This window comes from Suricata suricatta, chromosome 3, assembly GCF_006229205.1.
Source record: "Suricata suricatta isolate VVHF042 chromosome 3, meerkat_22Aug2017_6uvM2_HiC, whole genome shotgun sequence".
In the NCBI taxonomy this organism is placed as follows: domain Eukaryota; kingdom Metazoa; phylum Chordata; class Mammalia; order Carnivora; family Herpestidae; genus Suricata; species Suricata suricatta.
This window is the reverse complement of record NC_043702.1, coordinates 142838429-142861443: the sequence shown is the minus strand read 5'-3', so window position 1 is coordinate 142861443 and position 23015 is coordinate 142838429. Positions and strand designations below refer to the sequence as shown.

Below are 23015 nucleotides of genomic sequence, written 5' to 3'. Positions count from 1 at the left end.
GTTTTCATGTATAGCAAGAAAAAATCAAGAAGATATGTAAAGAAAAATTTATTTTCCCTAAATGGAAATAAATAATGGATTGCATTTTTGGCTCATGTAGTATTTGAAATTTATTTTCTTAAATATAAATATTTATGTCTAAATAGAAAATTCTTTTCCTGCACCCCACAAGTACTTTACAATGCTGTCTTTGGTTCTCCTGGTGTGAAACATTGTTAGTTACTTTTGTTTACTTATTTATTTAGAGAGCAAATGTGAGTGGGGGAGGGACAGGGAGAGAGAGAGAATCTTTTTAACAAATTAAAAATTTTTCTAACATTTATTTGTTTTTGAGAGACAGAGAGAGAGAGACTGTGAGTCAGGGAGGGTCAGAGAGAGAGGGAGACAGAATCTGAAGCAGGCTCCAGGCTCTGAGCTGTCAGCACAGAACATGATGCAGGGCTCGAACTCATGAAGTTGATTACTTAACTGACTGAGCAAGTCAGGAGCCCCAAGAGAGAGAGAATCTTAAGCACGTTCCATACTCAACACAGAGGCTGACTTGGGACTTGGTCTCACGACCCTGGGACCCTGACCTGAGCCAAAATCAAGAGCCAGACGCTCAACCAACTGAGCCACCCAGGTGGTCCTTAAGTTACTTCTAAATATACCATACTGTACTACCTCAGGCGTGTCATAGTCTCAGAGTTGTGTCACTTGTTATTGATTACCTTAATTTCTAGGCGATTATCCATTCTTACTAACTTACCAATTAATTTCAACTATTGGAATATACTAGCATATAACTAAATTTAACAAAAATTATTTTGCCATACTGCTTCATCTATTTTGTTGTCGAAGTATTTTAAGGTTAATGTCCTCTGCATCATGGTATTTCACTATAAATGTGTCACTATGTATTTCTAACAATAAGGACCTTTTCTACTAACCACAATCATCACAACTAACAAGATTAACAATAATTTCCTAATAGTTTCTAATATTAGGAAATTCTTTGAACTCTCCTAAAAGTTCTGTTTTTAGCCACATTTAGCCACTAATTCATTTGTTTGTTAAATAGGATGGCCTGCTCGGCCAATTCTGTGACATTTTGGTGCTTCCTGGGGTAGCCGCGAGCATAACGCTGATTCAGTTACTCAATAAAAGACCTGAGCGCCTACTATGTGCAGGTTACCATGTGCTAGGTGTGAGCTCACCAAGATCTGCAACACAGTGGCTACCCTCAATTTGCTTGTGTTCTATCACAGGAAAACTAAAACTAACACTTAGTGAGAGAAAGAGTGTAGAATTATAAATGTTATAGCAATCACCTGTACGGAATACAGGGAGTACCTACATGATGTTCGCTACATGAGTGACTGATGGCCTGGGAGGCATTAGAGACAGGATGTGAATTAAAGGACAAAGAGATGAGATTCACATAGCAGGAATGAAAAATGCAAACGATGCAGTGCGCTCAAAGTAGGAAAGGCTCACGGAGAAGACTTGTGTTTAGTGGAGAAGTAAAAATGGTAAGTTCCACATAATTATTCTGTATGATTAAACTTAAAGTTGGAATCAACGGACACAGGTTTATAATAGCAAGAATTTTAGATATTGGGAAATACTGAACGTTGGCAATTATAATACACTGAGTTTGTCTTTATATCTTATTATTTAGATAAAGGTAAGGCTGAAAAAATATTTAAAAATTATCTTGAAAAAATAATATAAATGGTAGGCATATTGGAGGTAATGACATTTTCTTATAGTACTTAGAAATACTTTGTGTCCTGGTGTCATGAACTTGAATAATTTTATTTTTTCCCAAGGTAAGCTCTCCTTTGAGATGATACTTTGATTGTGGAGATTGCATTGCCTTTACCCTTGAGACTAATGCTGATTATCCGTGCAGGAAATTATACTTGCTCACCCAGAAATATGTGTAGTATAATCTTGAACGTACTGTCACTATCAGATTTCTTAGAACACTTAAATATGAATAGTTTCTGTCTTATGACACTCTAGCATTTTTTGTTGACTAATGCTCGAAGTGGAAACGCCTTTTTTTCTACTCGACCAACTTGAGTGTTCCCTCCACCCCCTTGTCTAAATTAAAAACAGCTTCTTCCCTAAAGTCAGTGCTTCTTTGGCAAACGACTCAGGTGGTGGCTGGCTCATTTTCATGCTCCATATCGTCTCCATGTTGAAAAGTGGTGACATTCTTCTCCTTGCTTCCCATCGCCTCTACTTTCATCCATCTCAAGTTTCCCATATTTGCTTTAATTTTCTTTTAATGTTTATTTCAGAGAGAGAGAGACAGAGACAGAGTGTGAGCAGGGGAGGGGCAGAGAGAAAGGGAGACACAGAATCTGAAGCAGGTTCCAGGCTCTGAGCTAGCTGTCAGCACAGAGCCTGACGCGGGCCTCGAACCCACAAACAGTGAGATCAAGACCTGAGTCCAAGTCAGATGCATAACTGACTGTGCCACGCAGGCGTCCCTCCGATATATTCTTTAAAAAGAGTATCTCTTCTTTACTCTGGTAGAACAATTTACTGAAATATTAAGTTTTTTCCCTTTCTCAATTCCAAGCAGTAGCCAAAGTTTGGTCTTCCTTGTTCTAGGGAAACATTATGACTTATGGGAGCAGAACCACTAAAAAGACATCGCTCTTCCTTGCTATTCTCTGAAATCCTATACTCTCACCATAGGCTGACTAAGCAGGGGACATGGGGGTGTATAGGAACAGAACCAGGAAGAGAGAAGATTCCTGTGAATAACAAGACAGATGCTGCTAACCTCAAAGTCTCTGAGCCAGGCATCCTGACAGCTTCTGGGGTGAAAAGGTAAGGACTCACAGGTGTGTGACGGGAAGCATAATGTTATATTTTGAAGTTGAGACTAGAAGAATTTGCTAAAGGATTAGGATGCAGTTAAAAAGGAAAGAGGAATTAAGCACGACACTAAGAAGTTTAGTCTGAGCAACAGAAAGGGGGAGGTTGCACTTACTAATTAACCTTAATTCCCTTGGGGGAAGACTTTTGTAACAGAAAGATCAGGAGTTTGGGTTTATACATGTAAGTTTGAGATGCCTTTTGGGCATGAAAGTAGAGATGTTATATAAGTAGTCAAAAATACAAATCTGGAGTTCTGAGGGGTGGTGGTGTCTAGGCTTGACATGTATAATTGGGAGTCATCAATAAGAGATAATGTGGCAATGAACCCAAGTGAAGAAAGCAAGATAAAAACTGAGATTCAGCATTAGGGTTTACAATATGGACATCACTGGTGGCCTTGAGCAAAACTCTGCCAGTACAGTGGCTGTAAGTCAAAGCCTAGATTGAGAGTCCAAAAAGAGACTGGGACAAAAGAGATTAAAAATGACCAATACAGGTGAATACAGACAACTTTTTTGAGAAGTTTTGCAGAAAAGTTCAAGCAGAGAAATGTTCCTTGGAACATACAGTGAGCTCAGGAGAGATTTCACTTTAAAATATGGGCATCATTGGGAAATTTATCATGATGTATGCTGATGGATATAATGCAGGAGAAAGAAGGGAGAATTTCTACCTCTTGAGAAGGTGAGAGGTAATGGACTCCATCCTGAAAAGTGGTATCATTAGTGGTTAAGAGCATGAATTATGTAGACAGCCTATCTGAGCTCAAACCAAACTCTTGCCATTTAACAACTGTGTGACCTTAGGAAAATTCCTTGTCTGTGTACCTTCATGATCTATCTATAAAGTGCCTCTCCATCTATAAAGGGGTGATACATAGGATACTGTGAGAATTTAAAGTACTTAGAATAGTGCCAACCACATAGGAAGTGAATGCTCAGTAAGTTTTAGCTCTTACTAGTGCAGGAATGGAGAGCCTGGCCTTAGGTAAAGTAGATAGGGCCAATCACCCATAGTTAACAGGAAAGAGGGTAGCACATAGAGGTCCGGTGGCAGGAGCTTGTGGGATGCTATGGCGGCAACTCCTGAAAATTGTCTTCTACTCTTTTATTGACATATAAAGCCAGGTCATCATCAGTATGAGGTATATGAAGAGTTGTTATTCATCTGAAGAGAGAAAGAGAAGGAGAAGACTAAAGAAATTTAGCAAAATAAGTGGGCCAGTTGGTGTGAGTGTTCATGAAAGGAGACTGCAACCATTGAGCTTGGAGTGGCCCAGACATCTTCAGATGATGGTAGAAAAGAAGATAGCAGGTGATGTATTCTAACGACATGAGATTCGAAGGAAAGGGTTTTGTGGTGAGGTAGGAGGGAAATTGGTCTACAAGCATCAGTAATGAAAAACATAGGGCATCAAGTTCACATCCAGGCTGGTAATATGTGGAGTGAGGGAGGTCAACGAGAGATATGTATCCTACTAGAGATTTATGTGCAAGTTCAAGCACAATGTACATTCCTCTTCCACTCCTTGTTATCATAATCTGCCTACTTTCTGGTCACTCATGTGTACTGAGGGACTTCTATATGATGTATATTAAATATATATTAGATATGTCTGCTCAGAAATCTGAGGGGAAATGTGACTCCAGAACCCGGTTTATTTATTTTTCTTTTTTGGGGGAACCATTTCTTCATCTTATTTTGTGACTGGTAGGAAAGATGTAGTTTATTTCCTTCCACCAAATTTGTTGATAAAGCATAAAAAACATATAAGGTGCAGTCACTTTAGTTTCAAGATTTAATGCTGCTTTTCTATTATTTTACTTAGTACAATGTATGCAATACTACATTCTTAGGATGTTGGCATTTTTACCATGTCTGAAGTCAATTTTTTCTTTTTTAAACTGTGAACCACGGGGTGCCTGGGTGGCTCGGTTGGTTGGGCCTCCGACTTCGGCTCAGGTCAGATCTCACATTCATGGGTTCGAGCCCCGCATCAGGCTCTGGGCTGACAGCTAGCTCAGAGCCTGGAGCCTGTTTCTGGTTCTATGTCTCCTTCTCTCTCTGCCCCTCCCCCTCTCATGCTCTGTCTCTCTCTGTATCAAAAATAAATAAAACATTAAAAAAAAAGAAAAAAATAAACTGTGAACTGGAAACTTGACATTAGCTGCAACCTACAGGGTTTCATGTTACAATTCACCCCAAATTTAATTAAATTTCTCAGAACATTGTCTTTCCAGATTCGGGAGGATGCACATGTATTGAATAGCACGGCTTCTCCCCTCTTCAGTTTATGATAAGGGGTAAGCGTGTCAGAAAGGCCAGGAAATACCTCAAATGGTACTTCTGAGGTTTGTTTGCTTTGCCAAAAATTTTAATCTTGGTATACAAGCTGCCTATCCACTCTGTGGGATCAGAGCAAGTTCTGTTACTACACAGCCCGTGATGGCAGATAAGCGAAACTGAGGCACACTGGAATGATTTGGTTTTTTTAAAATTTTTTTTTAATGTTTTATTTATTTTTGATACAGAGAGAGACAGAGCATGAGAAGGGGAGAGGCAGAGAGAGAAGGAGACACAGAACCAGAAGCAGGCTCCAGGTTCTGAGCTAGCTGTCAGCACAGAGCCCGACGCGGGGCTCAAACCCACAAACGTGAGATCTGACCTGAGCCGAAGCTGGAGACTTAACCGACTGAGCCACCCAGGCGCCCCGCACTGGAATGATTTGAACAAGCCTAGTGAAGGAGCCAAAGTGAATGTAATTTATGTTTTTGTTTTTTTTAATTTTAAAAACATTTTATTTCCTTTATAAAATTTCACTTTCAAATGTACCAAAGGTACTCTCTCATAAAGTAAAAATGAACTTAGAAACAAATAAACAGAATATTTCTTTTATTTTTTTTAATGTTTTATTTATTTTTGAGAGAGCACTAGCAGGGGAGGGGCAGAGAGAGAGGGAGACAGAGGAGCTGAAGCGGGCTCTGTGCTGACAGCAGCAAGCCCAATGTGGGGTTTGAACTCACGAATTGCGAGATCATGACCTGAGTTGAAGTTGGATGCTCAACAAACTGAGCCGCCCAGGGTCCCCTAAATAGAATGTCTCTTCACTAGTCTACTAGAATGCCAGTTAGATGTCATAATACATTACTCTAAATAGTCACATAAAAGCCACGCAAGTAACTAAATAACAAACCAAATCAGTAATTACAGGGACATAAGCTTTTCAAGAGTTTTCTGGAATTCTTTAATAGTCCATTGTTGAACGTCTGACAAAATTAATTTGAACAATTTAAAAAAGCATGATAACAATAAATATTAGTCCTATATAAAGTGATTAAATCAAAGCAGCTTACTTCAAATACCGGGACTTAATTACAGAAATGGAATGTACCAGATTATTTAGGGGATGTTGTTTGAGAGGACAATCTTCTCATGCCTAAGTCCAGTGTATCCTGGATCTTCATGTTATTTCTTTCTATCAGGGAAGAATGTGTCCAGGACATTCTTGAGTTTTCTTCTGGTTCAAGGTGTAGAAGGGTATGGGGGTTGAACAGACATCGAGGCTCCCCCAAGATGCCAACTTTTGGCCCAAGCGTCGAGTCCAGACTTTCCACGTGCTCTTGCATCCGGGCTGGGAGTTTGACGTCTCCCTGACGATACTTTTTCTCAAAGACATTCTGAGCTTTTTCTCTGAGAGATGGCAGCAGAGTAGACATGACTGGAGAGCGCATGTTAATAGCTTTTTTAATCGCTGGTCATTTTGCCATCATTCTCCTGAATTGTACAAAAGTCATGCGTTTCTTTTCCCCTCCTAATTCTTCATCCTCACGCTTCCTTCGAGGAGCATTGAACATGCTGGTACAAAAGAGCCTTCCAATGTCTTCCTCAATCTCTGTGAAGTGTTGACGTCAGAAGACAAACCAAGCTACATATGTACAGAAAGTGTAAAAGGACTCAAAGAATGTCCAGTCTCTCTGTGTATCTGAGATCTCCTTCCCGCAGCACGTGTGATGCTTCTCCGGCATTCCCTGCCCAGGACGAGGATGCAGTACTTCTGCGCCAGGTATTTCTGCGCCGCTTCTAACTTACTTATAACCAATTCCAACCCTTTTTTCTCTACAAGGCCCACCCTATGGCTTTTGGGCTTCTTTTCCAGGGCTATTTTCTCCAAGTAATAAGATAAATAGTACAATAATGCCATGAGGAAATGGGCCAGATTTTTACTCTTTTAGCGTCATGGAATGTCACATTGCCCTGCTGACCTCGCTTCTCTAAGGCTTTAGGTGACTAATTATCCCTTGAAGCAAACTTTTTTATCTGTCAACCTGTCTGAAGCCGGACCATCAGTTTCAGCAAAGTGCATTATTGCTTTGCCTCTGCTTCCTTTATCCTTGAGTTCCACTGCAGGTGTAACACTTCTGATTTCAAGAGTTCTGGTTTCAGCTTTCCAGTAATCCCAACTGCTCCGCCAAGTAAACCCCCCGTCCTTTAATCCGCTTCTTCCGGGAATAAAACTCCGGCACCGACACCTGATGCGTGGCCTCTCCCAACCAACCTCTCGGGGCCACCCAGGCCACTGCTCGCCAGCGTGGGGGCAACCGCGGCCTAAGAGCGGAGAGCCGAGGGGGACGGAGGGCGGCTGCGCGGCCCGGCCGGTTGGGCAGAGGCGCCCCGGGGCCTCCTGTAATGTATGTTTTTAATGACTATTTCCAGAAATAAATCAACAAGCCAGTTCATTATTCTTGTAATTACTTGGCATCTCTTAATTCCAGATGACTCTTTGGCTTGCTAGTTAAAAGGAGATGAATGGGAGCACCTGGGTGGCTCAATCAGTTGAGCATCCAACTTCGGCTCAGGTCATGATCTCATGATTCATGGGTTCAAGCCCTGTGTCGAGCTTTGTGCTGACAGCTCAGAGCCTGGAGTCTGCTGCAGATTCTGTGTCTCTTTCTTTCTCTGCTCCTCCCCTGTTCACGCTCTCTCTGTCTCTCTGTCTCTCAAAAATAAATAAATGTAAAAAACATTTTAAATAAAAATAAAAAAATAAAAGGAAATGAAAATTTCTTTTCAGCTCCAGAACTCGATTTCTAAATATCATTGTCCAATAAAATAAATCAAAGTTCCTTGGAGAAAAAGGCTGATCCTAGTGCTAGGGCAAGGAAAGTATAGGATGAGCCTGGAACATCTTGTAGTGTCAGAAATTAATGGTTTCAGAAAATAAATGTTCAAAAAGTGATGGTGACATATCAAAAGGTCTCAAGAAGCCAGCTTAAACAAGCTCTCATTGACCAATTCTGGGGCAATTAGAAAATAATAATAATAATAATAATAATAATAATAATAATAAAAGAAGTGGATTAAAATACATAGAAAAAAGTGAAAACTTGAGTTCATCCTGGTATAAATTAAAAAAATGAGAAGGAAAATTCCTTTTTTTTTTTTTACAGCAGAATTCCAACAAATATATGTACAAGGAATGATTCCGTTAGAAAATCAGCATTGGCAACCCTCACCATAGTAATATTTTCAGGCAGGAATCATCAATGGATTCTGCAACTAGGGAGTGAAAGCCTGATGACAAATAAGAGAATTATGTAGACTCCAAATTTTCCTCACACTTATTTTACAGTAACTCTCTCACAAGTAACTTTGTAGTAGAGAAATCTGACAGACACTAATGGAGCCAATTGGTCAAAATTAACATCCCCAGTAATGGATGTTCCTCCTGATAGGACATGTCGAGAAAAATGCAGCATCATTTCTGTGGTATTTCTGCCAAAAATTGCATAATCTGGATCAAATTATGAGGGGGCACATTTTTACAAAATGGCTTTGCCTGTACCAAAGTAATAAGGTCATGAAAATCAAATGAAAGAAAGAAAACAAAATAAGGATAAATGTAAAAATCATTGAAATAGAAAATGAAAAAAAAGAGAAAGCCAATAAAACCAGAAGTTAGGTCATTAAAAAATTGATGAACTTATGTTTGGCTCATAAAAAGAAAAGACAAAAATCACCAGTATTAATAATGCAATCGAATACATCACTCACTATAAAGCCTGGTGATTAAAATAAGTAATAAGAGCCCCCTCAGTGGCTCAGTTAGTTAGGTGTCTGACTTCGGTTCACATTTCATGGTTTGTGAGTTCAACCCCCACATGGGGCTCTCTGCTATCAGCACAGAGTCTGCTTCAGTTCCTCTGCCCCACCCCACTCGCTCTGTCTCTCTAAAATGTAAAAATATAAACAAATAAAACATTTTAAAAAGAATGTATAAATGAACAATAAGGGAATATCAATTTTATACCAATAAATTCAACTTTATACCAATAATGTAACAAATTAGATGAAATGAGCAAATTAACTTAAAGGTATTAATTACAAAGTCTGACCCAGTAAGAATAGAAAACTTGAATAGACCTCTATTAATCAAAGAAATGGAATTTTTAGGGGCACCTGGGTGGCTTAGTTGGTTAAGCACTGACTTCGGCTCAGATCATGATTTCATGGTTTGTGGGTTCAAGCCCAGCATGGAGCTCTGTGCTGACAGCTTGGAACCTGGAACTTGCTTTGGATTCTGTGGCTCTCTCTCTCTCTGCCTCTCCCCCACTCATGCTGTCTCTCTCTATCTCTGTCTCTCTCTCTCTCTCAAAAATGAATAAACATTAAAAATTTTTAATAAAAAGGAAGTGTAATTTTTAATTAAAAATCTTTTCAAAAAGAATATTTCATGCCCAGATGGCTTCTTCTGTGATTAAGTCTAACATTTAAGGAAGAAATTACACCGATCCTACACAAACTCTTTCAGAAGATGAAGATACTTGTAAACTTACTTCATGAAGCTAAAGACATCACAAGAGGACTATTAACCAATATCCCTCAGAAACATAGACACAAACATTCTTCACAAAATTTTAGCAAAACAAATCCAACAATATATAAAAGATTATGGTACATTGTGATCAAATAAGGCTTTTCCAAGGAGTAAAATGTTGGTTTAACATCCAAAAATCAATCAACGCAACTCACCATATTCATACAATAAGGAAGAAAACCACACGATCATTTCAGTAGATGCAGAATAAACATTTGATAAAGTCCAACAGAAATTCATCTTAAAATCTCAGCAAACTAAGAAGAGAAATTTCTTAAACTAATTAAGGTCATCTTCAATAAACCTACACATTTCATCATACTCAACAGGGACAGGCTCTGTGCTTTCTACCTAAGGACAAGGCATGGATATCTTCCCCTTCTATACAGTCATTTGGAGGTTTTAGCTATTCCAATAGGGAGGAAAAATAAATGAAAGGCAATGAATTGGAAAGACAGAAGTAAAATTGTCTTTATTGGCAGATGACATGATTATGCACATAGAAAAGAATCTACTGGAACTAATAAGGGAATTTAGTAAGATACAGGACACAATGTTAATATACAAACAATTTTAATTTTATATATTAGCAATAAACAATTAGAAAATGAAATTTTAAAACAACTCTGTTTCCAGTAGCAGCCAAAAATATGAAGTATTTAGAGATATATTCTTTAAAACATGTCAAGAACTCTACAAAAGTTATATAACTTTACTGAGAGAAACTGTAGACCTAACTAAATGTTATGAATTAGAAATTAATGAAGTGCAAAATTCAATTTCATGTATTCAAAAACTCAGTATTGTTAAGATATCAATTCTCTACACATCAATCTATACTCCCAGCAGGAGAAACTGATCCTAGAGGCACCTGGCTGGCTTAGTCAGTTAAGAGTCCCACTCTTGATTCCAGCTCAGCTCAGATCATGATCTCACGGTCTGAGATCGAGCCCCATGTTGGACTCCGTGCTGGGCATGGAGCTTAAGATTCTCTGTCTCCTTTCCCCATTTGCCCCTCTCCTGCTTGCACACCCTCTCTCTAAAAAAAAAAAAAAGAAACTGATCCTAAAATTTATGTAGAAATATAAATTTCCTCTCTTAACTCTCTTTTTGCAGTTGTTTTTAAAAAGGTCAGAAAACTAAAAACGCTATTTCTCCCAGTCCATTGAAGCTACGAGTCTAATTGTGTCTACCATGTAAAAGCAGTCATATAATATTTTCCAGAGGATGGCCATGACACAAAGAAGCCTGAATCACCCCAAGTGGGAACAACTGAGAATAGATACTTCAAAAAGATTTGCGGAGCCCTTTGTCACAGCAGTGTTCTATGCTCTCTATCAGACCAGTTTATAAATATCATAAGTGGTACTGGAATGAGATTCATTGTTAAATTATCTTCCATAGCACTTGGAACCCTGCTGGCCCAAACATGTCTATCTATAGGATATCAGTGAGGATTTAGGAATTCTGTATGCTCTGCTTTTCCTCGGATTCCTATATTGTCAGTAAGTCTCATTATAGCCAGCACCATTTGTCACTAGTATTGTGGATGTGCCCCAGGGAGGTTCCTTTTTATTCATTTATCTCTATGGCCACATCAGAATGACCATAAGTGGAAGTTGTGGGCTCTATTCTCCTTGGCATATACAGTTTCTGCAGCTCATCTACTGCCCATGAAATTTGGGGCACCCAGAAGCTTGAACAACCAAAGTTTTTCTAAGTCCAGGATCTTAATTTCCTTGACTACACAATTCCCTCAAAAAATCAGGAGGGTACTGACCTATTTGCTTCCAGCTCATAAAGCTGCCACTGCCAAATAATTTACTAAATTGAATTTTTTCTTTATGTTTATTTATTTATTTTGAGAGAGAGAGAGAGAGAGAGAGAGAGAGAACGAACCTCAAGCAGGCTCCACACTCAGTGTGGAGCCCAACGTGCGGCTCGATCTCACAACTATGAGATCTCTTGACCTGAACCAATATTAAGAGTCAGATGCTCAACTGACTGAGTCACCCTGGTGACTGTTTAAATTGAATTCTTCAGCCTGATCTACTTCTTTGACTCCTACACACCATGTCATTCTTCCCCTTGTTACTGTAGGTTTTCATTCATGGGGGCTTATTTCCTTGTGTGCCCAGTTGCCTTTGATTGTGCTACTCATTAGTCTTTGCAAAATTACTCATTCAGATTCCATAAGGCATAGGGAGAGGGTACCCTCTCCAGAGATATTTGGTTTTCCACCTACCAAATTTATTTGGCAGTATCATTTGGGCACTTACCCTAAACTATGTTTAGAGCATGGGGTTTCCTGACCCACTTAGGTCTTGAGAACTTGGGCTGTGAATCTTCACAATGACTGAGCAATGGCCACGAAATCTCAATGTTAAGTTTTTATATTTCTCTTCATTGTTAATTTTTTCTGCCTCATTCAACACTATGGCAACTTTCCCTGCAATCCCCCAGGATTGGGTTCAGAAAAAGCAGGTTTACATTGGTTCATGCTAAGCCTGAGAGTCGAGTCCTTTGCACTTCCAGTGCAAAGCTGGGTCCACATCTAGTAAACCTTTCCACCTTGGATGGACCCTGGGAAATGACTTCTGTTTTTCTTGCCCCATGAAATTAAAAAGATAAACATGAGTTTCGTACTATCAGTAAACAACTCTAGGGCAGATTTACTTTTGTTGCCGATATCTCCCTTTCTTTTCTGGGTTCAGGTTTTCTCCCAGAGTTTTCTCTGGCAACCCCACTCTATTTTGTTGGATTATCAATGGGTTTAAGATAATTCCTAAAGTTTTAATTCCAGTTACATTAGTTTCTCCTTAGGCGGTAATTAGTCCAAATTTTAGGCCACCACTATTGAAAAATAGAATTCCTAACGTATTCTCTTGTCATATATTCCTATGAACACTGACATGTTGAAAGAAAAAAAAAAGACATGTCCAAATAATACAAGTAAATTTAAAATATTAAGTCAAAGAAACATATAAACAGTAGACCCTTGAACAACATGGGTCTGAAGTGCATAAATCCACTTACGTGTGATTTTTTACAGTACACTACTGCAAATGTGTTTTCTCTCCCTTAATATTTTATTTTCTCTAGCTTACTTATTGTAAAATTACAGTATGTAATTCATATAATATACGAAACATGTATTAATTGACTATGTTATTGGTAAGGTTTCTGGTGACCAATAGGCTATTGGTAGTTATGTTTTGAGGGAGTCAAAGTTACATGCAAATTTTCTACTGTGTAGAGAGTCAGTTCCTTACCCCTGCATTGTTCAAGGTCAGCTGTAATTTCAAGTGTTTTAAGTTGTAAATAGCTGGGGAACCTGGGTGACTCAGCTGGTCAAGCATCCAACTCTTGATTTCAGCTCAGGTCATGATCTCACAAATCCCACATTGGGCTGCACTGAAAACATGGAACCTGCTTAGAATTCTCTTTGTCTCTCTTTTCCTTTCTCTTTCTGTTCTTCCCCCCACTGTGTGCGCTCTTTATTTCTTTCTCTCAAAATAAATAAATAAACTTTAAGAAAAAAAAATAAAATAAAATTGTGAATAGTCAAAAGCATTTCAAACTGTACAAGAAAGTTTTCTCACTGATAGTGACCAGCAAGATTTTCAAAGGGTCATTAAAGAGTCACGATCAAGAATTATGTACCACATTTCAGAAACAAATTTCTATATAAAAAGTTATACAGGGGTGCCTGGATGGCTCTGTCTATTAAACATCCAACTTCTGTTAAGGTCATGATCTCACAGTTCATGGGTTCGAGCCCCGCATCAGGCTCTATGTTGACAGCTCAGAGCCTGAAGCCTGTTTTGGATTCTATGTCTCCCTCTCCCTGTGCCCCTCCCCTGCTTCTGTTCTGTATCTCTCTCTCAAAATAAATAAATACTAAAAAATTTAGTCAAAAACTACAAAAGTGAGTAAACTGAAGTTTCTAATTTAAAAATTTGAAAATATTTTATTTAAAAATTTCACATATACTCAATATATGAGGTTTTTCCTAATTCTTATATTTTTCTTACTCTTACCATAACAATGTGCTATTTTTAATGTAATGAATTTTTCCATCATGCCCTGAATAGGGGCTCCCAGATACCTTCAGTTTATTGTAGGATGACTAATGTTTTCTATTTGTGCCTGGATATTAAAACAGTTGGAAGTACTGGGAGAGAAATCAAGACCACAGGTACATGGTAAGCAATAAATATAGAATTAGCTGGTTTTATTTTTGAGTAAAGCAAATATAATACAGGTAGGAACACATGCAGGTAGCCAACAAATGGCCACAGAGCTGTAGAGGATTTTCTGCTCTATTTAAGCAAAATTAAAGCGACTACTGCTTTACTCCATCCTAGTTTTAGCAAACAGCCTGTAGGGATATATTTTGTGTCAGTGGTTACATGGGGTGTACACTCTAACCCTCCAGGCTTTCCTCATTCTTTATCAGACTAGTTCTGATATTCTGGTCTTCATACTTCTTTATCGAAGTCTCCCACTTTTGCCCCTAAGAGTAGAACTAGTTTGTCTGATTAGTCATATTCTTCAACATTGTTTAGTGAGGTCAGATTAAGTCAGTTTCCTCACAGAAGCACTGTCCTAGGTAAGCTGTTCGGAGCCCAACAGCGCCGGAGAATAGCAGAACAAGGTCAGCTCTGACTTTGAGGAGCACACTTCTCTAGAGTGCTGTTCTTCCCATCCGTGGTTCAGAGATCGCTAGGAGCATCATCTGCTGTACAGTCTACTGTGTATCCAGGATGAGGTGCCAGCAGCCGCCTGCTTCAGTTTTTGGAAGTTGTTTGGCAGGTGGAATGCCTACGGGAGCCTGAGAGGACTGATGCAGTGTAGGCGGTGCTGTAGCGTCAGATGCCGTAGGGGCAGCATAAGACATGGAGTTATTTTTCCTTCAGGAACTAGAAAAATTCCCACACTGAAATTGGCAGGCACAGAAATAGGGATTGGGAAATGGAGCCGAAATGAGGCTGACCAATGAAAGGAGCCTCTCTGGATCATGATGCTGGTGATTCCCCCCGTCTCTACACCACCAAGCTTCAGGGCCACAGGCAGATGCAGCATTTACCTTCCTACAAGCTGAGCTGCACCGAGGCTGTGCAGAATCCCACACAATTTTTGGTTTTTGAGAATTCCCTGTCCATAAAAGCAATCTGGCTTAAATATGCATTACAAAATCCATGGTCCTCATGTAAGGTATAGTCATTTATTGATGAAAAATTAGAATACTGGGTAGAGAAAAAGTATGTATTTGTGTGTTTATTGTCCAATCAATGCACATGAAAATTATTCATATTGTCCAGGTACCATCTGTATTGGTTTGAATCCTAGATCCCCCGCATTTTTTTAAATTGCTAAATGTGCCCAGTGTGCTATTTCTGGGTAATTTTGTATCTCTTGGTAGCAGGAAAAAGATGGCGACATTGTTACTACCATTCACAATGCCACTGCTCTTTAGAAGCAATTTATATTGAGATTGGTCTTCTTATTCCTGTGGTTCCCTAATACTATTTCCTCATTTTTAATCATATCATTATTCATTACACTGATCATTCATTGTGCTACTTGTGAACAGTATTTTCCAATGACATTCAACGGTTGTCCCTCTGCTTCATTGATGATAACCACAAATGCAAGGATGATCCATTTTCCAGGCAGTGAAAACATCAATAATACTTCATTTTCTAGTTGTTTTGCATTTACTTTTCAGAGTCAATGGTGTCTGGTATGTCTTAGCCTATCATGTGACTCATAATCGCTGCATTTGTGGAATGGGACCTCTTTCAACATGGACTGCATCTCTCCCTTCCAGACCTTGCCACCTGTAGGGAGAACCGGTAAGGCACCTGTGGGTGGAGTGAAATAGCAGCCCACTAAAACAAAGTTTACCCGTCTCTTCCCAGCATGGCCTGAGACAGACCAAGGACAGCATGGCATCTCCATGTGAGTTTGAGGCAAGAGAGGGCATTGAATGAAAGGGTCATTGACCTTGTGGAGCAACAGTCTGGGAAATTCTAAGGGGGAGTTAGAAGTCATCCCTGGAGATCTGGCTTCACATGGGCCAACAGAGGGCATGAGTGATGATCCTGGCACAGAAGATGCCATCTGCTACCACCTCAGGTGCCATATTCCAATGGTGCCAGAGGTGGACCACGGTTGAACTAAATAGGTAAGAGCTGTCACAGAGGCCCACACACATATCCACCAGCCCCAGGGCTGGTGAGAGTCGGTAGTCCAGAGCCATAAACTAGAAGGATATAAATAATCTCTAGTAGATCTAATCCAAAAATAATACAAGCTCAATCTCTTCAATGCAGTACTAAAAAAAGAAATACATGAACTGTATACTTACATACAAACTCTACCCAAAATAATCTGGCATTTACTGATTCAGGAGGAGCTGCAGAATATGGTAGAGTCTCAATGGTCATTTCACTATGGGAATGTTGAATTACCACTTGTAAGATGGCTGCTATGGACTGCATTGTGTCCACTCCGAATTTCATATGCTGAATCCCTAACTCTCCGATGTGATGGTGTTTGAGGATTGGACATTTGGGAGGTAATTAGGGTTAAAAATGTCACGGGAGAGGACTCTCAGTGACAAGACTGATGCCCATAGAACGGGAGACACCAGAAAGCAAGCACCCTCTCTCTGTCTCACTCACTGACCACAACCAAATGAAGACACAGTAAAGAGAATGGCCAACTGCAAGCCAGGAAGAGAGCCCTCACCAAAACCAACCATGCTGGTGCTCTGATTTTAGGCTTTCGGTTTCCAGAATGGTGAGAAAATTAATTTCTGTTGTGTGAGTCTATGGTATTTTGTTATGACAGCTCCAGATACTATAATAATTAACTATAGTGTTCACTCTCTATTTTGTGTTTGTTTCTAGAACACTAGATAAGTTTAATTATATATTAAAGGGATATTTTATATATTAATTTAAAATTTTTTAATGTTAATTTATTTTTGAAAGAGACAGAATGTGAGTGGGGGAGGGTCAGAGAGAGAGAGAGAGACACTGAATCCTAGAGCACAGAGCTGTCAGCACAGAGTCGGACATGGGGCTCAAACTCAGGAACTATTAGATCATGATCTGAGCTGAAGTCGGAGGCCCAATCGACTGAGTCACCCAGGTGCTCCATATTAATGTTTAGACTGAAAAGTTTATTGAGATCTTCAGCAGTGTGATTCTGTGCAAGTTTTTGTTTAATCTGTTTCCTCATATATGTCTTATAGTAGAACCTTAAGGATTTTTATAACAATGAAATATGTTAATATTTGTAGGGGCTTAGAGTATTGCCAGGTACAATATGCTATGTGTTTATTAAGCTAAATATAAGTAAAAAATGCATTCTTAACATTATTTATATGTTCATTTTATTTTTAAATGTTGTCTTGTTACTATAAAAACCAATTTAGGCCTAATGCCTTCCACGTTAGTTTTTCTCCTTTGGCCTTTTCATGACTATGAATTATTAGAGTATTGTTGATTAACATATTATTTTCAGTAGAAACACCAAGGCCTTTAAACCACAGATTTTCCTTTTCCTCACCCTAAACTCCTAAAAGATAGGCAGAATTTATACCAGGACAAAAAAAAACATTTAAATTTTTAATTTAGATTTTTCTACACAGATAATGTGTATTTTATTTCTCCTCTCACCCAAGCATAGTGTTATCGCTAGCCAATGATGTTAGAACATTTGAACAAGTCAGTATTTTTATTTGGAAGGCAACATTTTCAAATAGAAAGAAACGTTGTAAGAAGTCATCCCCTGAATATTAATTTCCTTATCATATATAAAGAATTGTTGTCTTTGCAAACAGTGACTGGAAGCAGTTACCTCCATTTTCTTCAAACTAGAGAGGTTTGTAGTTGTTTAGTTGTTTTTGCTTTTATTTCAGAAATAAGAACATTAGGAATGTTATCTTGATTTCTTACATGTTTTGAAGCCTTAGAGACTCTATGCATTCAGTGGTCTTTTTGTACTAACATATCATTGCATTTGAAAAACATTACTATCTTTCTATTAAAGAATTAGGTACATAAACTTTTCTTATCAACGTTCCCTCCGTGGGAACTGGGTTATATTCAGAATGTATCAGGGTTGTCTTCAAGATGCCTATTTCACTTCTCAGGAAATAAACGTGGATCCTGAAAACAAAGTGCTTCTAGGAGGCTGGAGATCCTGTTTAGGACTTATGAATTTCACCTGGATTTCCCATTCCCTGACTTTTAATTCATGAGCTTTCATTCGGGGAAGAAAAAACAGATCATCTTCAGTAGTAGAATCCCATCAAATGCTTGGGCAAAGTGGAGGTTTTGGCCATCGTTTGTGTCCAAAAAAAAGAAAAGAAATAGCCAACTATGAACCAGGGCAGGGAGAGCCTGTGTTCAACCCAGAGGGGCCTGTCGCTGCCCTGAGTGAGCTTGGGGAACCAGACCATAACATGGTGTCTTTACCACCACCCCCCCCACCCTGCCCCGAAAATGGCAGTGTCCTTTGTGTCCTGGGCTCCCCACATTACAGAAACAAAACCTCTCTCTGCTGGACCCTCAATTCACCCAAAGAAACAAACCTGTTTCCTGCCCTTAACCAGACTAGGGTTCTAACCAGTTTGATAGGTGAAGTATCAAACCAGAAATGGGGAACTAAGGAGTTTAATCATCTTTCTTTAAGTTGAAAGCCTTGCAGACAGCCTCATGTCATTTAAAACAAAAAATTCTGAATTCTATGAATCCACCCTCAGTAACACCCAGTGGCTGGGACAGATGGCAGAAGACAGCACGCACCCCACCTTCCCTGAATCATTCGATCCCCGAACAGTTGTTAATTTAAAAGAGACAGGGATTCTTAATTCTCTGTTTGAATAAAGAATCCAACAAGATTGTGAATTACTTTTGAATAACGGGAAAAAAGAAAATTTCAAAGCTCTTCCTTTAAAAAATAAGGCTCCCAAGTTATTTATATCTTTGGCAAGGCAGATATATGATTTAAGTATTATAACCAGGGCTAATATTATTAAAACAACCAATCGAAAGCCTGTACTTTTAGGGAATATGTTACAAACCATAGGATGGCTGTTATATAATACAGTTCTGAGACTCTTTCTTGGAGACATTGGGAGAAATACATTCCAATCAGGCGAGCATACAGTTAAGCAGCTGACATGGGCTTTTCCCTACTGAAAGTCCCACTCAGAGAAAAAGGTCTTTCTAAGTTTAGGTAATTTAGAATAGTGGACAGTATGCCATGCTGCTTTGAGGAAACAATTATTTACTGTAAGGAAAAAATTCAGGTCAAGACAATGGAACTATTCATCATGGAAAACTTATTCTCTACAAAAGCCCTGTGTTGTGTTTAAGTTTCTAGGAATCACCTAGATTTATCTTCAGAAAGAGGAACAAGTGAAATTGCTTATTCTCATTATCAGGAGAGCAGAAGTTACACTGATTTTAAGAGTTACTGTAATTTTCACAATAACCATTGTTTTATTTCTTTAATTATTCAAAACAAGATTGGTCAAACTACAAAATTAAATTCATCGTGAAAGGTACTAATCTATATTTCAGAATAGATAAACCAATATAGTGAAATGTTTAAATGCAAAAATAGGTCGAACACCCTATGGTAATTAGATTGAGGATGAATTTGATATCTTAATTCAATAGAAAAATAAATGTGTATTTTATAAAAATGAGGCCAGCATAAATGCATTTTGTTCTGGAAGAAAATAAAGATAACTATACATCATTTACATAAGTAAAATCGAGGTTGATTATCTAACATTTAAATATGCATATATTATTTTATTATCTTTTTGTGAAAGCATACATATATATGATAAGAATTGAGAATAACCATTGAATAAACTTGAACAATGCTAGAAAACCAAAAATTCTAAAGAAAAACACTTGATTACCTTCGAAATTACATATGGTAAGGTCACTATAAATGTAAGCTAGAGAGAATATATTTGCAATCAATATAATAGAAAACAAATTAATATAAAGTTAATTATATAATTCAAAAGGTAAGCATTCACATAAGAAATTGAATAAGCCAATAAATAGGCAGTTACAGGGGGAAAATTGCTTATAGCCAATAGAAATATGAAAAGAAGTTCAATCTCATATGTGTTCAAAGATGTGCAAATAAAAATTACAAGTTTTTCATTTATCAGGTCAGCAAAATTTTAAGCATTCAGTGTTAAAAAAAAGATTTTTGTAAAGCAAACTTATACATCAGTGACAGAAGTGTCAGTTTCAACAATTGGATAGTCTGGCTGTATATGATCACATGTAAATACACGTAATGTTTAACCTAGAAATCTCAATTTTATGATCTATGTCTTATAAAAATGATATATATTAATTTATAAAAACATATACACACATGGGGCACCTGGGTGGCTCAGTTGGTTAAGCGTCTGATTTTGGTTCAGGTCATGATCTCACAGTGTGTGTGTCTGAGCCCCACCTCAGGCTTTGTGCTGACATCTCAGAGCCTGGAGCCTGCTTTGGATTCTGTCTCCCTCTCTGCACCTCCACCCAACTGGTGTTCTGTCTCTCTGTCTCTCTGTCTCTCTCTTTCTCTCTCTTAAAAATAAATAAACATTTTTAAATATTATAAAGAAAAACCATATATACACAGGGGCGCCTAGGTGGCTCAGTCGGTTAAGCATTAGACTCTTGATTTCAGCCCAGGTCATGATCTCATGGTTCATGAGTTTGAGCCCTGCGTTGGACTCTGCGCTGACAGTGTGGACCCTGCTTGGGATTCTCTCTCCTTCTCTCTCTGTCTCTCCCCTGCTTACGTTCTCCCTCTCAATCTCTCCCTCTTTCTCTCAAAACAAGTAAGTAAGTAAATCAATCAATCAATCAAACTTTAAAAAAACAAAAAAATACATATAAGGTACATAATGTACTTAAAATCACTTTAATTGTAGATGATAACTGGAGAAATAAAGGAAGTTGTTTCTAGTTTGAAAATAGTCTTGAATATATAGCAAGAAAATAGTTACAGAATTTTAGGCAGAATTGATGGAGCAAATGCCTCCATCTAGGCTTATTCTGAAAAAAAATTTTTTTTAATTCCATGACTTTTTACCATTCTTAAAAAGAAAACTAGGTTCTAAACACTGTTCTAATAACTTTAAATATGCTGTTTCACTTTATTCTGTTTTTACAACTGGCCACCTTCTGTTCAGTCCAAGAGATTTGAGGTAATAATACGGCATCTGGAAATTACCAGGAACCTATACAGGTGTCAAGCTTTAATATTAATGACATATTAAACTGTAAGGATGCAGGTCCCATCCGGCCCTCACCACCGAGCCATCCCAGCCTTCCCGGCGCTGGTGGCAGCGCACCTCCACGGTGGAGATGCGCCCTGCGGGCCGTGGGGGTGGGGGGCGTTCCCCCCCCAGCAGCAGGAGGTCCGATCCAGCCTTCCCCTTTACTTAAAGGGGAAGGCACCGGCTTCTCCTGAAAGGGCGCGCATTGAGGAGGGACAATTCCTGCGGGGCCCAATCGGGGAAGGCCAGCCATTACCTTTGACCTTTCTAGAGGCGGGCCTAGTCACGCCCCATGTGGGGGGCGTCCTGGGCCCACTCTGATTGGTCAGTGCTCTGGATGGTGTGACTGGCTCCCACAACTGCCAGTGTTGATGGGGGGGCAGGGATTGGATCACTGTACACCTGTCATCATTTCCTGTAACGCCCCCTCCCAAAGGTATAAAAGGCCCTGCCCTGCCTTTGTTCCGGGCTCGCTCCACGTGGCAGGCGCGTGGGGTGGAGACTGTGAGCCTGAGCTTAAGCTTGTAATAAAGGCCCTTTGCTTTGCAGGCCTGACTCGGTCTCCCTAGCAGTCTCTGGTGTTTGCTTTGGGGTGATTTGGGGCGATTTTAAAAACTTGGGCACAATAAAACATTTAAACAAGTATGTTAAAATATAAAAGAAAATTATCACAGTGTATTACTAATGTTTATGTCCCTTTCTATAAGCAATTATTAGAGGATGAGGTGTTCTTCCTTCTTTTAAACAGGCAGGTGAACTTTGATCTCTTATGGTTATATTGCCATCTAGTGGTAGAAATGTATTTCAAACGCTTGCACAGTAAGTAAGGCCATCATTTCACTGTTGAACATCAGAAGCGTTGCATACATAGGAATTATTCTGTCACTGGGTACATGTCACAGGGTCTCCACAATTCATTTTGTTATGTAAGGAGGAAATAAAATTTTCTGCTGTGTGATAACTTTATTTAACATTTACTTTATTCAAATTAGTAGTGTCAAGTTTTAAAATGTTAACAAGAGCCTTTTCTATAGTCTAAAATTCTAATTTAAAAACATATATTAAAGATTCTAGGAGTTCTTATTCGTGTGATGGAGTCAATTAGCTATCTGGCCATTTTCTAAGTGAATCTTCTTTCTGAGCCTTCATTTCTTTATCTGTATCTCCAGTTTTTCCTGCATTTAGGCATAGGTTCTCACTCAACACTTCCCACAACTTTGTCAGGAGGATAGGAAAGGGGTTTAATGTCTTTGTCTTATGATGAAGGAAATGTGGTGTAAAGAGATCTTATAATTTGTCCAAATTCAGTAAACAAATGTCAGAGATGGAAATGTACACAGATTTGCTGATTCCAAATTCAGTGCTTTTTACAAGACCTCCCCTCACTGGCAACTATGATAATTAACTGAGCTAATATTTGCACAAATGCTTAAGTCCAGTAGGAATATGTCATTATAAAATTACGTAAGAAGGAGAACAGTGAGGTTTCTGAATGTGAGAAGGTTATGGGGAGAAGAGAGAGAATACTTCATAAAAGTACATACATCACATTGAATTGAACTGACCATCAAAATGAAAGGTATCCAGAAATTTGAGAGGCTTTACATACATACAATCTACACAAATATATATTTTTCTACCTTCCTGCACATTTTCTGCGCCATCTTCATAAAACACCATGGGGTGAATTATTGCCAAGTTAAGATCCCTGCCATAGATTAGAAAAGCAACAAGGAGGTGCTATATAGTCCAACAAACATTTGATTACAATAGCAAAAAGAGAGGAAGAAACAGGCTGGGCGTGTAGATTTGTTGGTTGTATTTATAAGACGCCATGTGTATGGAGTACGTAGATGGGCCTGGAGGCTGGCTGTGAAGACCAACTCAGGTTCTTTTTCTTTAAAGGTTTTTATTTCTCCTGCTCCTACACTTCCCTTT

General features: G+C 38.8%; 1 pseudogene; it reads right to left on the bottom strand.

Annotated features, from left to right (window-relative positions):
* Nucleotides 1-6090: 6090 nt before the first annotated feature.
* On the bottom strand, nucleotides 6091-22741 carry LOC115287116 (annotated as a pseudogene).
* Nucleotides 22742-23015: the final 274 nt, after the last annotated feature.